General features: G+C 37.4%; 1 protein-coding gene across 1 annotated transcript in view; it reads left to right on the top strand.

Moving 5' to 3' along the window:
* CRACR2A (calcium release activated channel regulator 2A) overlaps window positions 1–15,087 on the top strand; it is a 499,417-nt gene that overhangs the window by 97,651 nt on the left and 386,679 nt on the right. The window contains exon 2 of the mRNA XM_053718747.1: window positions 13,951–14,094. The gene's annotated coding sequence lies outside the window, so the exon portion shown is untranslated. The remainder of the gene's footprint in view (window positions 1–13,950; window positions 14,095–15,087) is intronic.

Consider the following 15,087-nt stretch of genomic DNA (forward strand, 5'->3'; position numbering starts at 1 on the left):
TTGTACTTACGCAGATTTCTGGACATCGCTGGTTTGTGAGACTTACGGCACGTTAGCATCTGACGGCGACCTATATGGGATAGCTCGAGTTGCGAGCTGAAACTGCGGGCGACGCCGGTTCCCTCGCTTGCGCCGCAAACTGCGATCGATATCGGATCGCGCCCCAGGATCCAGATGTACAAAATCAAGAACTTCCTGTTAATTTCACCTTAAATGTAAACAGTTTTACTTAACTTTTCTTTAATGCAAATACATTTTTTACATGTTTAACAGCTGCTCTTTCATATACACAATAGAAACATTTGAGTAATATGTCCCTTTAAATGTTCATATTAATTCATAATGGCCTGGATTAAGTGGAGCACTAAAAATATTAGTGTTATTGCATATTAATAAGTAGAGATTGCGCTAATTGCACTCCCAGCGCTATTCATTAGACACATAGGGCATGCTAAAAAAGTTTTGGATGGGTTAAGGTGATTTGATTAAAATATTTAACCTTCCATGTATAAGTATCAGTTTATTTATTATTCTTTCTTTCTTTATGCAAAAGATAATGCACCCTGCACTCTACTTGTAACTTAGTCTTATGTGTCCAGTTAATCATTTTATATAATTTGGGTACTTTTATAATGTAAACGTCTGTTCAAGCTAATTTTTTAAATCTTAATTTAAAATAAAAAAGTAACAGAAAATGGTTTAACTAAAATAGAAGTTGTGCATTTAAAAAACAAAAAAATAAATAAAAACAGCCCAGCAGAGGCCAACATTTGTACTGAAATGGTCAAGGCTATTGAAGCTGAGAACTCGAGAACTCCAAACATCCTGTAAAAAGCTACTGAATAATAATTTTATGGTGAGACTTGAATATGAATGTTAAATTAATGTCCTATACAAGGTCATTGCTCCGCAAACTTATTTACAAAACTTGTAGTAAGTGAGTTAACATACACTTTTCAAATAGATTAAAATGACTCAGGATTTGAATGACTTAGAACTTGACTTGCCAAGTTCTCACTGTCTCTCTATGTCTAGCTCCTCATAATTTTCATATGTTTATGATTACTAATTGTATTATTTCTTTGTAAAGCACCATTAAATTCCATAGCACTGGGTGCATGAGTAAGGGTATACAATTATATATTTTTTCATGGTAAAAGAACATAATTAATAGACTTGTGCGCGGCAGAAAAATTTGTTTCGGTTCGTTTTGGATCGATTCGGATGTTTTCGAATTTCGTTTTCGGATCGATTCGAATTCTGAGACATTTGAATGTATTCGTTTCGGATTCATTTGGATTTAAATAAATTCAGGTGTATTCGATTCGGATTTGATTCGTAAATTCGGAAGTTCGGTATGTGTTAGGTCGGATGTGCTGTGTATTAGACTAGTATTATGTACTGTAATATTAGGTGTAAACCATATCAGAGCAAAATAACCTAATATACTGTACAATACTAGTGTAATTGTGATTAGTCCATGGCCATCAGAATGTAACAAATAAATCCGAACTAATTCGGATTTATTCTTTAGTTTCAGTGCTACGGTAATTTGGAAATTCGAATCGATCCGAAGCTCCGAATTTGACAAATGTGTACGAATTTTGATTCGGAACGAAACGCACATGTCTAATAATTAAAACACTTAAAAAAATCTTACAGTCTACAGGCTAAAAGATGGTGAGACATAAGATGTAAGATAGCTTGTCATGTAGGTTGTAGTTGCAGCAGTTCAAGGTTAATTTGGTCAATTAGCATACTTAACAACTTTTGGAGGAGAGGTGATAAACCGATATAAATTGGTGGGTTTTCAAAGAGTGCTTGAAAATATAAAAGGCTGGAGACAGTCTGATGGAGTGGGACAGAGGGCTCCAAAGAGTAGTAGTAGCGAGTGAAAAGTCTTGGAGGTTGGAGAGAGAAGTTGTGATAACGAGAGCAGATAATAGGCCAGAAGATCGTCAAAAAGGGCAGTTCAGGGAGTATTTGAGAATTATAGATAGGTGTGAACTTTTTATAAACCTTATAGATTGATGTTACTTTTTTGAACTGTATTCTAAAGTGTATGAAAAATCAGAGAAGGGCAGCTGATGGGGATCTATGAATTATGTGCATGCGCCTAACTGAAGCATTCATAATAGATTGGAGGGGGAGAGGTGGTAATAGAGACTACAACTTAGTAGTAGATGGCAGAAGTCAATGTTAAACAAAATGAGTGAGTGCATTAAAAGGACAGTCTACTCCAAGGTTGTTATTGTTATAAAAGATAGATAATCTCTTTATTACCCATTCCCCAGTTTTGCATAACCAACACTGTTATATTAATATACTTTTTACCCCTGTGATTACCTTGTATCTAAGCCTCTGCAGACTGCCCTCTTATCTCTATTTATTTATTATAGCATTTGAGCCAATTAGTGCTGTTTCCTGCACAACTCCATTGGAGTCTGCACAATGCTATCTATATGGCACATATGAATTAGCAGTGTCTTGTGAAAAGCTAATAAAAAAGCATGTGATAAGAGGCTGTCTGTAGTGGCTTAGAAACAGGCAGAAATGTAGAGGTTTAAATGTTGTAAAGTATATTAATATAACAATGTTGGTTGTACTATGCTGGGGAATGGGTAGTTATCATTATTTTAAACAATAACAATTTTGATGTAAACTGTCCCTTTAACATTTTGCTAGTGTCATCATAAGGAAAAGGTGAATTTTAGAGATGTTTTATAGGTGTGCACAGCAGGATTTGGTAAATTTATATTACAGTGAGAAAAAGGTCCTTTGTCCTTTTGTAGAATATTGCAATTCTAAACCGGAAAAAAGGTGCCTTAAAACAAAGACTAATGATTTGGTATAAGCTTATAGTTTAATGAGACAAGATATGTCCGGTGTGCCCAAAAGATAGATCATGACCTACCAGTATTCCTGATGATCTAAACCCCCTGCTCTGGCAAGATTATCTAAGTCCCATCATACTGTGATTTCGCTCAAATATTTTTAGAAAGGCAAATTTTATCTTGAGTGCTGTTTATCCTGCTATGCAGTGTTCTTATATGAAGGAGAGACACCAATGTTATAATATAATGCTAAAAAGAATTATCCTGAAGATTTTGTGTGATTTCTCTCCATGCTGTCGAGTCTTTGATTTTCAAGGACGAAGAGAAGCAATAGATCACAATAATGTTTTTTGTTTCCCCATTTCTATTTCAGCCAGCAGTGACAAAGTGGGCTTAGGCTAAAATTATTTTTTTTAACATTATGCATGACTGCCTTAATAAAATGACTATTAAACAGTATTTCAACAATGCAGAAAATGTTTCTTTATTGAAAATAAAACATTATTGCAATATACAGTTAATATTTATTTTACTCCTTTAGCTGTGCATCTGAATATTGTACCTGCTCCACTTGCTCCCAGGGAGACTTGGGTTAAAATTAAAAATTAATATATTTCTGTTTATTTAAATACCTGTTTTATATATAAAACCGCATCTGGCCAAATGGGAAAGCTCAGGCACCACGTCAAGGTCTTTTCCACTGCCTGAGTCCCTAACACAGCCACACCATGCGAGCTCACAAAGCCAAACAGACTGAGAACAAAGAAGGGGTGCACAGGTGGATGTAATCACCCAGAGAAATACAAAACATGGAAGGGAACTGCACTCCAAGACCGGACCAGGTACACATCTTGTGACTCAGCAACATCCAGCCCTGGGTGCTAAATAGCACAACGAAAAGCTGTGATGTCACCAGAGCCACAGGCAGTTAACCCCAGTCTGGAATGGGTGCAAGAAACAAGGGGGATTGCAAACAAAAAGTAATACAACACATAGAAACACCCAGCACTCACCAGCTAGCTCACAGCTAAGATAAAATCACAACTGGAAAAGTTAGTTACCGCATCTGGCCAAATGGGAAAGCTCAGGCACCACGTCAAGGTCCTTTCCACTGCCTGAGTCCCTAACACAGCCACACCATGCGAGCTCACAAAGCCAAACAGACTGAGAACAAAGAAGGGGTGCACAGGTGGATGTAATCACCCAGAGAAATACAAAACACAGAAGGGAACTGCACTCCAAGACCAGACCAGGTACACATCCTGTGACTCAGCAACATCCAGCCCTGGGTGCTAAATAGCACACCAAAAAAGCTGTGATGTCACCAGAGCCACAGGCAGTTAACCCCAGTCCGGAATGGGTGCAAGAAACAAGGGGATTACAAACAAAAAGTAATACAACACATAGAAACACCCAGCACTCACCAGCTAGCTCACAGCTAAGATAAAATCACAACTGGAAAGGTAAGTTACCGCATCTGGCCAAATGGGAAAGCTCAGGCACCACGTCAAGGTCCTTTCCACTGCCTGAGTCCCTAACACAGCCACACCATGCAAGCTCACAAAGCCAAACAGACTGAGAACAAAGAAGGGGTGCACAGGTGGATGTAATCACCCAGAGAAATACAAAACACGGAAGGGAACTGCACTCCAAGACCGGACCAGGTACACATCCTGTGACTCAGCAACATCCAGCCCTGGGTGCTAAATAGCACACCAAAAAAGCTGTGATGTCACCAGAGCCACAGGCAGTTAACCCCAGTCCGGAATGGGTGCAAGAAACAAGGGGGATTACAAACAAAAATGAATACAACACATAGAAACACCTAGCACTCACCAGCTAGCTCACAGCTAAGATAAAATCACAACTGGAAAGGTTAGTTACCGCATCTGGCCAAATGGGAAAGCTCAGGCACCACGTCAAGGTCCTTTCCACTGCCTGAGTCCCTAACACAGCCACACCATGCAAGCTCACAAAGCCAAACAGACTGAGAACAAAGAAGGGGTGCACAGGTGGATGTAATCACCCAGAGAAATACAAAACACGGAAGGGAACTGCACTCCAAGACCGGACCAGGTACACATCCTGTGACTCAGCAACATCCAGCCCTGGCTGCTAAATAGCACACCAAAAAAGCTGTGATGTCACCAGAGCCACAGGCAGTTAACCCCAGTCCGGAATGGGTGCAAGAAACAAGGGGGATTACAAACAAAAAGTAATACAACACATAGAAACACCAAGCACTCATCAGCTAGCTCACAGCTAAGATAAAATCACAACTGGAAAGGTTAGTTACCGCATCTGGCCAAATGGGAAAGCTCAGGCACCACGTCAAGGTCCTTTCCACTGCCTGAGTCCCTAACACAGCCACACCATGCGAGCTCACAAAGCCAAACAGACTGAGAACAAAGAAGGGGTACACAGGTGGATGTAATCACCCAGAGAAATACAAAACACGGAAGGGAACTGCACTCCAAGACCGGACCAGGTACACATCCTGTGACTCAGCAACATCCAGCCCCGGGTGCTAAATAGCACACCAAAAAAGCTGTGATGTCACCAGAGCCACAGGCAGTTAACCCCAGTCCGGAATGGGTGCAAGAAACAAGGGGGATTACAAACAAAAAGTAATACAACACATAGAAACACCCAGCACTCACCAGCTAGCTCACAGCTAAGATAAAATCACAACTGGAAAGGTTAGTTACCGCATCTGGCCAAATGGGAAAGCTCAGGCACCACGTCAAGGTCCTTTCCACTGCCTGAGTCCCTAACACAGCCACACCATGCGAGCTCACAAAGCCAAACAGACTGAGAACAAAGAAGGGGTGCACAGGTGGATGTAATCACCCAGAGAAATACAAAACACGGAAGGGAACTGCACTTCAAGACCGGACCAGGTACACATCCTGTGACTCAGCAACATCCAGCCCTGGGTGCTAAATAGCATACCAAAAAAGCTGTGATGTCACCAGAGCCACAGGCAGTTAACCCCAGTCCGGAATGGGTGCAAGAAACAAGGGGATTACAAACAAAAAGTAATACAACACATAGAAACACCCAGCACTCACCAGCTAGCTCACAGCTAAGATAAAATCACAACTGGAAAGGTAAGTTACCGCATCTGGCCAAATGGGAAAGCTCAGGCACCACGTCAAGGTCCTTTCCACTGCCTGAGTCCCTAACACAGCCACACCATGCGAGCTCACAAAGCCAAACAGACTGAGAACAAAGAAGAGGTGCACAGGTGGATGTAATCACCCAGAGAAATACAAAACACGGAAGGGAACTGCACTCCAAGACCGGACCAGATACACATCCTGTGACTCAGCAACATCGAGCCCTGGATGTGGAGAGAGAGAGAGAGAGAGAGAGAGAGATAGATGATGTACACCAACATTTTTTTTGTTTCATCCAAAATTTAAATTTTTTTGCTTTAGTTCATATATGTTCATGGTTGCATTAATTTTAAACGAAATTCCTTTGAAATTTTCATTTCAAACCAAAATATTCATTTTGAGCTACTGTGCAGATTCTTGCCATTTTTCTTTCTCTGAAGCTGTTATCAGCTATATTAGCTTTAATTTAGTAATTCTATGTAATTCTTAAAGGGACAGAAAGCCCAAAAATGTAATATATGATTCGGATAGTAAATACAATTTTAAACAACTTTCAAATGTACTTTTATTATAACATATGCTTCAATCTCTTGTTATACTTTGCTGAAGGGACATCATTGCACTACTGGCAGCTAGCTGAACACATCTTGTTATCCAATCAAAAGAGATAAATTTGTGCAGGCACCAATCACCAGCTAGCTCCCACTAATGTAGGATATGTGCGTATTATTTTAAACAATGGATATCAAGAAAGGTACAGTAACTGCTAGTATACTTACTATAATGAAATTGGCTATTTTTAAAGGGAGATTAAACTGTTTTTTTTTTCATTCTTGATTCAGATAGAGCATGCACTTTAAACAAATTTCCAATTTACTTATTTTATTTAATTTGCTTCTTTTTCTTAGTATCCTTTGTTGAAAAGCATACCTACAGGTAAGCTGAGGCTTAGAAGTAGGAAGGGAGCTAGCAGATGATTGGTGGCTGCTCATATATGCCTCTTCTCATTGGCTTAAAATTGTGTTCAGCTAGCTCCCTCCAAGCAGTGCATTGCTGCACCTTCAACAAAGGATACCAAGATAATGAAGCAAAATCGATAATATAAATAAAATGAAAGGTTGCTTACAAATGTATGCTCTATCTGAAAGAAAATATTTAGGTTTCATAGTGAAATCAATTTTTTTTTTCTTTTATGATTCTTCAGATGCAACATACAAATTTTAGCAACTTTCCAATTTCCTTCTATTATTACATTTGCTTCATTCTCTTAATATCCTTTGCTGAAGGATGGGCAATGTTCAAACTGGGAACTCTGTTGCTGTTGTACTTTCTATTTCGGTTTGAAATGATTAAAACAAAGAACAAATACAACACAGTGCACAGTCCCATATACACATAATACACTCATACTTGTTTGTTGACAAGCGCAATGTGGTGTTACTCATGCAGTGCCAGTAACACCATGTTAAAGCGTCAACCATTTTACTGGGTCCAGAGAATCCCATTACCACACATACTTTTTGGTTGAATTAGCGCAATGTGGTTTTACTCTTGCAGTACTCAGTAACACCATGATAGTGCCTCAACCAACAACCATTTTTACTCACCGCTCACGCTCTCTGATTCTCACATGCCCACAGGGCCGGATTCACATCTCAGGTGCCTGTAGGCACAAAAACCTTAAGCGCCCCCAACCCCCCCCCAAAAAAAAACAGAGGATTTTTTTATTATTATTATTTAGGACAACTAAAAATAAATATTAGATGTAAAACATTCAAGCTTAAGGTAATTACATTTTCCCTTTTATGGAGATACACAAATACATACACCAATTGCAATATTTGTTGTAATGAAAGCAACACCAAAAATCAATGTTCACTTAACTCAAATGGCCATACAATTAAAACCGACCGTTATCAAAAATGGATGGAACATACACCTATGAAATGTATTGCAGATATCTCTGGTAATTTATTTTGTGTATTTATTGACAGAGGCTCCACACGACTTCTTCAGCCTCTTGGGGTTAAATTTTGTACCCCTCGGTCACCCCCCTTTATGGCCCCTTGGACAAATAATTCTGCATCAGATAGATCAATTTGCAAATAAAACACACTGACTTACTTACAGTTAAGTTTACAATTACTCACTCCTATGAGATTTTCCAGCCACAGTGTATGCAAACACAACAGTTTGTCTGACCCCTCAAACACAGCCTCACTAATTGTGTTTTATTCCTTGTATGTGTCACAGGGAATCAGGGATATTCCTTGTTTAGAACTATATTACAATTCAAAGACAGAAAATATGCAGTAAAGTGCAAAATTCATAGCTGGATCTGTTCATCTATTTTTTACGCTCTAATATATTTGTATATGTGTTAGAGTAGGAATTTGATTAAAGTGTGTGTGTACATATATATATATATATACATATATATATATATATATATATATATATATATATATATATATATATATATATATATATATATATATATATATATATATATATACGGAACAAAATGCTTGCACTCACTGGTCTTTTTGTGAAAAACTTTTACTTAGAACAAAAACTGTGACGTTTCGAGGACAATATCCCCGTCTTCAGAAGGGGATATTGTCCTCGAAACGTCACAGTTTTTGTTCTAAGTAAAAGTTTTTCCCAAAAAGACCAGTGAGTGCAAGCATTTTGTTCCGTATATCTAAGTTTCACTAGCACCCTGGCAGTTGGCGATAAGTGAGAGTGCACATCTTTGCTATATATATATATATATATATATATATATATATATATATATATATATATATATATATATATATATATATATATATGTGAATAATATACACACAATCACACACACACACACACACATATATATATATATATATATATATATATATATATATATATATATATATATATATGTTTGTGTGTGTGTGTGTGTGATTGTGTGTATATTATTCACTTCCTTCATGACATTTTTCCAGTAATACATTTATCATTAAAACAAATATTTAACTTGTATCTTTAAATGTGCTTGTGTATGATATTGTATCTGAATTTAAAAAATCTAAAGAAAAACCTATTTAAAGGGGCATAAAATGTGACAGTTTGCTAGGGCATTTTATTGTTGCACTAGTGCTTGCACAGAAGTGTGTGTTAGCCTCTTGCACATGTCAGTTCTGAGACAGCAATACACATCTGTGCAGACCCAGATGGGCTCATAGGACATGTTTACTGACAAGCCAAGTCAAGTGTATTGCTTTTCTGGAGATGACTTTGACTATGTGCTTAACATTTTGTTGGAGTTAAACACAGTTTTGGGTAAACAATAGAAATATTAAAACTAGCAGCATGCAAGCTCATCAACAACCTTTGCAGCCAGTGGAAGAAAATATAAAATGTAGGTATTTTTTCCACTACATGAAAAAAATCTTATGAACTCTGATATTTTTAGTACAAATACACAAAGATGTTAAATTTATTTTGTTCTGTAATATAAATAAAATATGATGTTGTTCTCAAAGGAAAAAATGGAGTGTAGATTATATGTAATCCAGGGGTCAACAAATGTATTTAAAATTAGAAAGCAGAAAGAATATTTAGGAGCTCTACTTTTAGGACCTAGAAAGTGGTATTTGTATATAGATCTATAATAAATAATCCAGAAAATTAGGAGTCAAGAGTCAGGGGTAAAATTTAATTTGCCATAAAACACAAACATACCACACTCACTAGATAAAATAACAGATGAACAATTTTTAATGTGATGTGTATATATATATATATATATATATATATATATATATATATATATATATATATATATATATATATATATATATATATATAGATAGATAGATAGATAGATAGATAGATAGATAGATAGATAGATAGATAGATGAGTATTGCATTGAGCAATGATACTTTTTTTATTGGACTAACTATACATTTATAAATTGACAAGCTTTCGGAAGAGTTCCTTCCTTTATTAAGTCTAAAGCAATACTAACCAATTCAATGGAATTTACAGATTTTATCTTGAAACACAGAATAGCTAAGAAGACAGTGCAGGGAGAGGAGGAGGTGTCGTAAAAATCATGAGGGGGGCTTAGGTAACAGGCAGACAGTGTCCAGTGTAGGAGAACAGACAGGGGAAATATATAGCTTTACATAGAGCATATACTGACATAAAGTTATATATACTAATATATAAAAAAAGTATCATTGCTCAATGCAATACTCTTGTTATTTTGATCTAAATCTCTGGACTAACACGGCTACTCCAATCAACATATATATATATATACACACAAATATGACATGTGAGTGGTTTACACACATACACATTTTTATTTTGCTAGTTAACCTTTAGTAATCAAGCTCTTCATTTATAGCAACAGCCTTACAGTCTACAAACATTGTTGTCAAAATGCCCTAAAGGCTGTAAATCACAATCGGCAAGTTATAATAAAGAGCAAAGCAGCAGCTAGTCCCACATAACCTCCTCACCTCCAAGGCCTTTATAGAACAAAAACATACATCCTGAAGCAGAAGTTAACCTCTTGGCTATCAAAATGCACTTCAGCACATAACACGTGAATACACTGCAATCCTCTCTGGTAGCTAAGGAGTTAAAGTGTGCTCTGCTTGTTATGTTGTCATTCTAGGCAGCATTGGAAGCCTTGTACAGTCCTAACCTGTCCTGAAGCCTTCATTCCTTCAACAAAAGATGTCTGCACCACAGTTATCAGCATGGAGCTCGGCTGTGTGAGGGAGGCAACAGAAGTACATAAAATAAAAGTGAAACTTTCACAGTAAACATGCCTGGCAAAAACGGGAGGGGTTTAGTTTTAATCTTTGCCCCTCTCTCCTTCATGGCTCCCTAGATTGTTGTAACATATTCCCAATGAAACACTTGACTCTGTAAGCTGCTGGCAGCACAATTCTTACTAAAATTAATGCCCTCACAAAAAAAATAAAAAAATAAAAAATGTAATGCAATGACTACCTGCAGGCGCCCCTCACTGCAATGCGCCTGTAGGCACATGCCTACTGTGCCTAATGGGAAATCCGGACCTTCATGCCCACTTTAATTTTAAAAATTATTAAACCTTTTGACTGCTGGCTTTGCTCTATATAAGTTTTGCTTTTCCAGTTTGAGTCTTTGTTCTGAAGTTGCACTCAATTTTTTATACTATTTTAAAATAGTTTCTACTGGCAGCAAACATTTCTTTTTAATTAAATAACAAAAATGCAGAGAAATAATCTCTGTGTTTAGTTAGTAAAGTTGTTGAGGGCCTATGATCACTGATCAGTAAGCAGTTTGTATATAAAAAAAAAAAAAAGGATGACAAGGATATTTGCCCCTGTGTTCAGATTTTTTATGCTTAGCACAAGAAAATGTTCACAAGAAAGTAGATTCTGTCTCATTAAAGTATTGACAGCTCTGCTTTATATTATGAAGCATGATTACTACAAATATATCTCTTAGGGCCCCATGAACTAATTTGAGAACCTGTGCACATGGCTTCACAACAAATGGGCAGCGGACCCTGTACACCCGCTGCCCGAATATACCATTGTACACTCACTTGAGTGTATAATGTCTCCCCCTTCTCTTGCCCAACCAATCAATTGCATGAGAGAAGGGCCTGTCAATCACCCTTAGCAAGTGTGTTTGGAGTGATTTAAATTTGCTACCTCAGAGGTACCAGAGAGTGTAAGAAGCAGATGTCTAATGCATATGCAAACCCACAAGGGCTCAAAAGCAGCTTACGTTGCTTAGTTCATGGACCCCTTAGGGTCTACCATTCCTCATGCAGCCTCAGGTTGTACTAAGCAGACACATGTGTAACAGATCATATTTACAACAAGAGAATCAGATTATAAAGTTGCATGACAATACCAGCAAACACATGTAGGAAAAGTACCCAAAGCAACCTCCCTTCTTTTAATAAAGACGATTTGATATTTTCAGCTGCACCATTAAATGTCAAAATTAAACTTTCATGGTTCAGATAGGACATTCAATTTAAATATTTTTTTATTTACTGTAATTAGCAAATTTATTTAGTTTTTTGGTATCCTTTGTTGAAACACATAGCTAGGTAGGCTCAGGAGCTGCAAAGCACTTCCAGGAACTAGCTGATTATTGGTGGCTGCACATATACCTATTGTAATTCTCACTCACTAGTAGGCAGGGCCGTATTTAACACAGGGCAAAAGGGGCAGCTGCCCAGGGCCCAGTCTTTGATGTGGGGCCAAAGAATCCAAAAAAAAAAAAAAGGTAAAAAAAAATATTTTTTTTGGTTCATGCCAGACTGCTGATGTCATGTGACATGGGGGGCACACACAGTCAGTCCTAATACTGTCACAGTCAAAAGTTATCTGCTTATATTTATTTGTGAGAAATTTTTGCCAGACCGTGCCGGTGTCATGTGACATGCCAAGCTAGTGCCATGGGATGTTTTAGGTATGCACTGTGCAGCACTGAATGCTAAGACCTAACTCGGCATCCAGCCAATCCCACTGCATCAGAAAAGGTCCTTCTGGGGTTACCACTGTTACCAGGTAACTGCTCTAGTGGTGGGGATTGTTCAGGGTAGGGCTTACTGTAGGCGCAAGCAGCAGGAAGCTGGAGTGGCAGGCACATGAGGATTTGAGCATCTGTACAGCTGCACACACTGCTGTCTTCAGTCTTGAGGCTGTGTGACTCATGTTACACTGTATCCATGCAGCCTTGGAAAGACAGAATCCAGTCTGCTTGTCCCCTTAGCCCTGTTCTTTCTGCTGTGGCCCTCAGATCAACTAACTGAAGTTTGTTAGGGGAACAGTGCTTTGTAGAAAGGTGGCAATGGGAAGAATAAGTGACAGCACACACGCCCCTCCCCATGCAGCATCGTATAGTGCAGGGTGAGAGGGAACTTGTTCCTAGCAGAGAAGTGACATGTGCTTCTGTGGTTGATGTAAAATGTCATGCTGATACTTCACACATTAAGGTAAGGTTTATTTTTATAGATTTTTTCTCTCTGTCTCAGATTTTACAGCTTCCCATAGTAGTTCTGCTGTTCCAGTCAGTAAACTTATATTTGTCTGCACCTGCATGCTTCGTCCTCAGTCTTTACCTTGCTTTGCTCCTGTTGACTGCCCTAAATCTCTTTAACCACCCCTAAATCTCTTTACTCAGCTAACCTCACACCAGAATCACATTCAAAAGCATCAGCTTGATTGATTAGATGATCCATAGCTAATCTTGTTCTCCCCAAATGTCAGGATTCCCCCTTACAGGTAAGACACACCTCAGTATACTGCACAGTGCACACATACTTTGTATTTTTAATATTGGCCACAGTACAGATTACAGATTAAATTAATTCTTTTTTTTTTTTTTTTATGATTTGCCCAGTAGTGGATGATCCACTGCTGGGCTAATCATTTAAAAAACATTATAAAATAAATTGATTTAGTTGTTTTTTGGGATGTTGAGGTGGAGAGCGAAATTGCATGGGGGGCCCAAGAAAATGTTTGCCCAGGGTCCAGTCAGACGGCCCTGCTAGTAGGTCCCAGTAAAGCAATGCTTTAATTAGGGCATTTTCTTTTGCTGGACTTTTATGTCTCTGTAGCTATTTATGTTTTTTTTATGTAACTACAATGAGTCATTTTCATTTTTAGAAAACATTAAACATACCTTCACATGTCTGCTGTTTTTATAATGGGAACAAAATAAACTTTAATCGCAGCTGGGATGCCTTTTTTTATATGCTTGTCTAAGGTGTGGTAAATGTTTAATAAGTAAATATAGTACATTCAGAGACACCACATTGCCATATTCTATCATTTTGTAAAAAGACCATTCTCTTGGATTGGTCGTGTTTCTTTCTGTGTTATTTCCTTAAATGAATATAGACATTTATTTGTATGCTATACAGTTACCAACATTTAAATTATAAATTAACCATATTTATGTGCTAAAAATTCAAATATATTTTTAGGAGTTGTGGATATATGACATCACTGACAATCTCTGTGCATGAATGGGGGAAGTTATGTGGTCACTGCATTAAGTTCTATATTGGGAGTTGCTTGACTGACACTGAGGGAGACTTGGAAAACAAGGATCAAAATTCCAAAAAAAGGTAAATTTCATTTTTTGTAATTTTAAAAAAATTATTTTATTTAGCTTAGCACTTTTTTTCTGTCTAAAGGATTATTTTTTTTATATATATATATTTGCTACGCTATGTGGTCCTTTTATTGTACTTGCTAGTTTCAAAATAAATGTAAAATAACTTTTAAATAAAGGGACATTGTACTGTGAAAATAAGATGCTTGATTTTATTGGAATGTAAAAAAATTGCTCTTTTTCATTTCAATGCTCTAGCAGTGTTACCAAGATCTCTGCTATATGAACATTCCTGCTGTCTTCTGTGTATAACCTCCTACTGCCTCTTGACTTTAGATCAAGATTCTTTAAATACCTGTTTGCTCCGTGTATAATCCTTCTCTTGCCTGACTTCTAGTAACTGCTTTATTTTTTGCGGCCGTTTTATGACTTTTGCATTATTAATTAATTGTGCTTATTGTTAGTGTCATGTTTAAACTTTGGCAGCATGAGTACCTGACCCTGCCTGCTGAAATTAAAGAACCACTCAATGCAGTAGAATTACATAATTAACAAGTGCATAATAAAAAGACAATGATTTAATACCTACTCTGAATTTCTGACAAATGTATTTTTGTCTTGAATATTCTGGCCCCCTGTATCATGTGACAGACATCAGCCAATAAAAGACTAGTATACATGCTCAGTAGGATTTTGTTCCCCCAAAAGTGTGTATATAAAAAGACTGCAAAATTTTATAATGGAAGTAAATTGGAAAGTGTCTTAAAACTGCAAGCTCTGTCTGAATCATAAAACATTTATTTTGACTTGCGTATCCCTTTAATATAGATTTACTGCCTCAATACTTGTTTATTTACTTGGTTGTTTACTGTGCTGTGCTCTTGGAAAACTGCAACAGTTACTTCCTGATGGCCTCTAGCTACCTATTCCAATTTAGGGCTAAGTTGCAAGTGGAGTGCTATTGTTTGTGCACGAGCTAGAGGTTTGACTGACAAAATAAATGGCA

Source organism: Bombina bombina, chromosome 6, assembly GCF_027579735.1.
Source record: "Bombina bombina isolate aBomBom1 chromosome 6, aBomBom1.pri, whole genome shotgun sequence".
NCBI classification, from domain to species: Eukaryota; Metazoa; Chordata; class Amphibia; order Anura; family Bombinatoridae; genus Bombina; species Bombina bombina.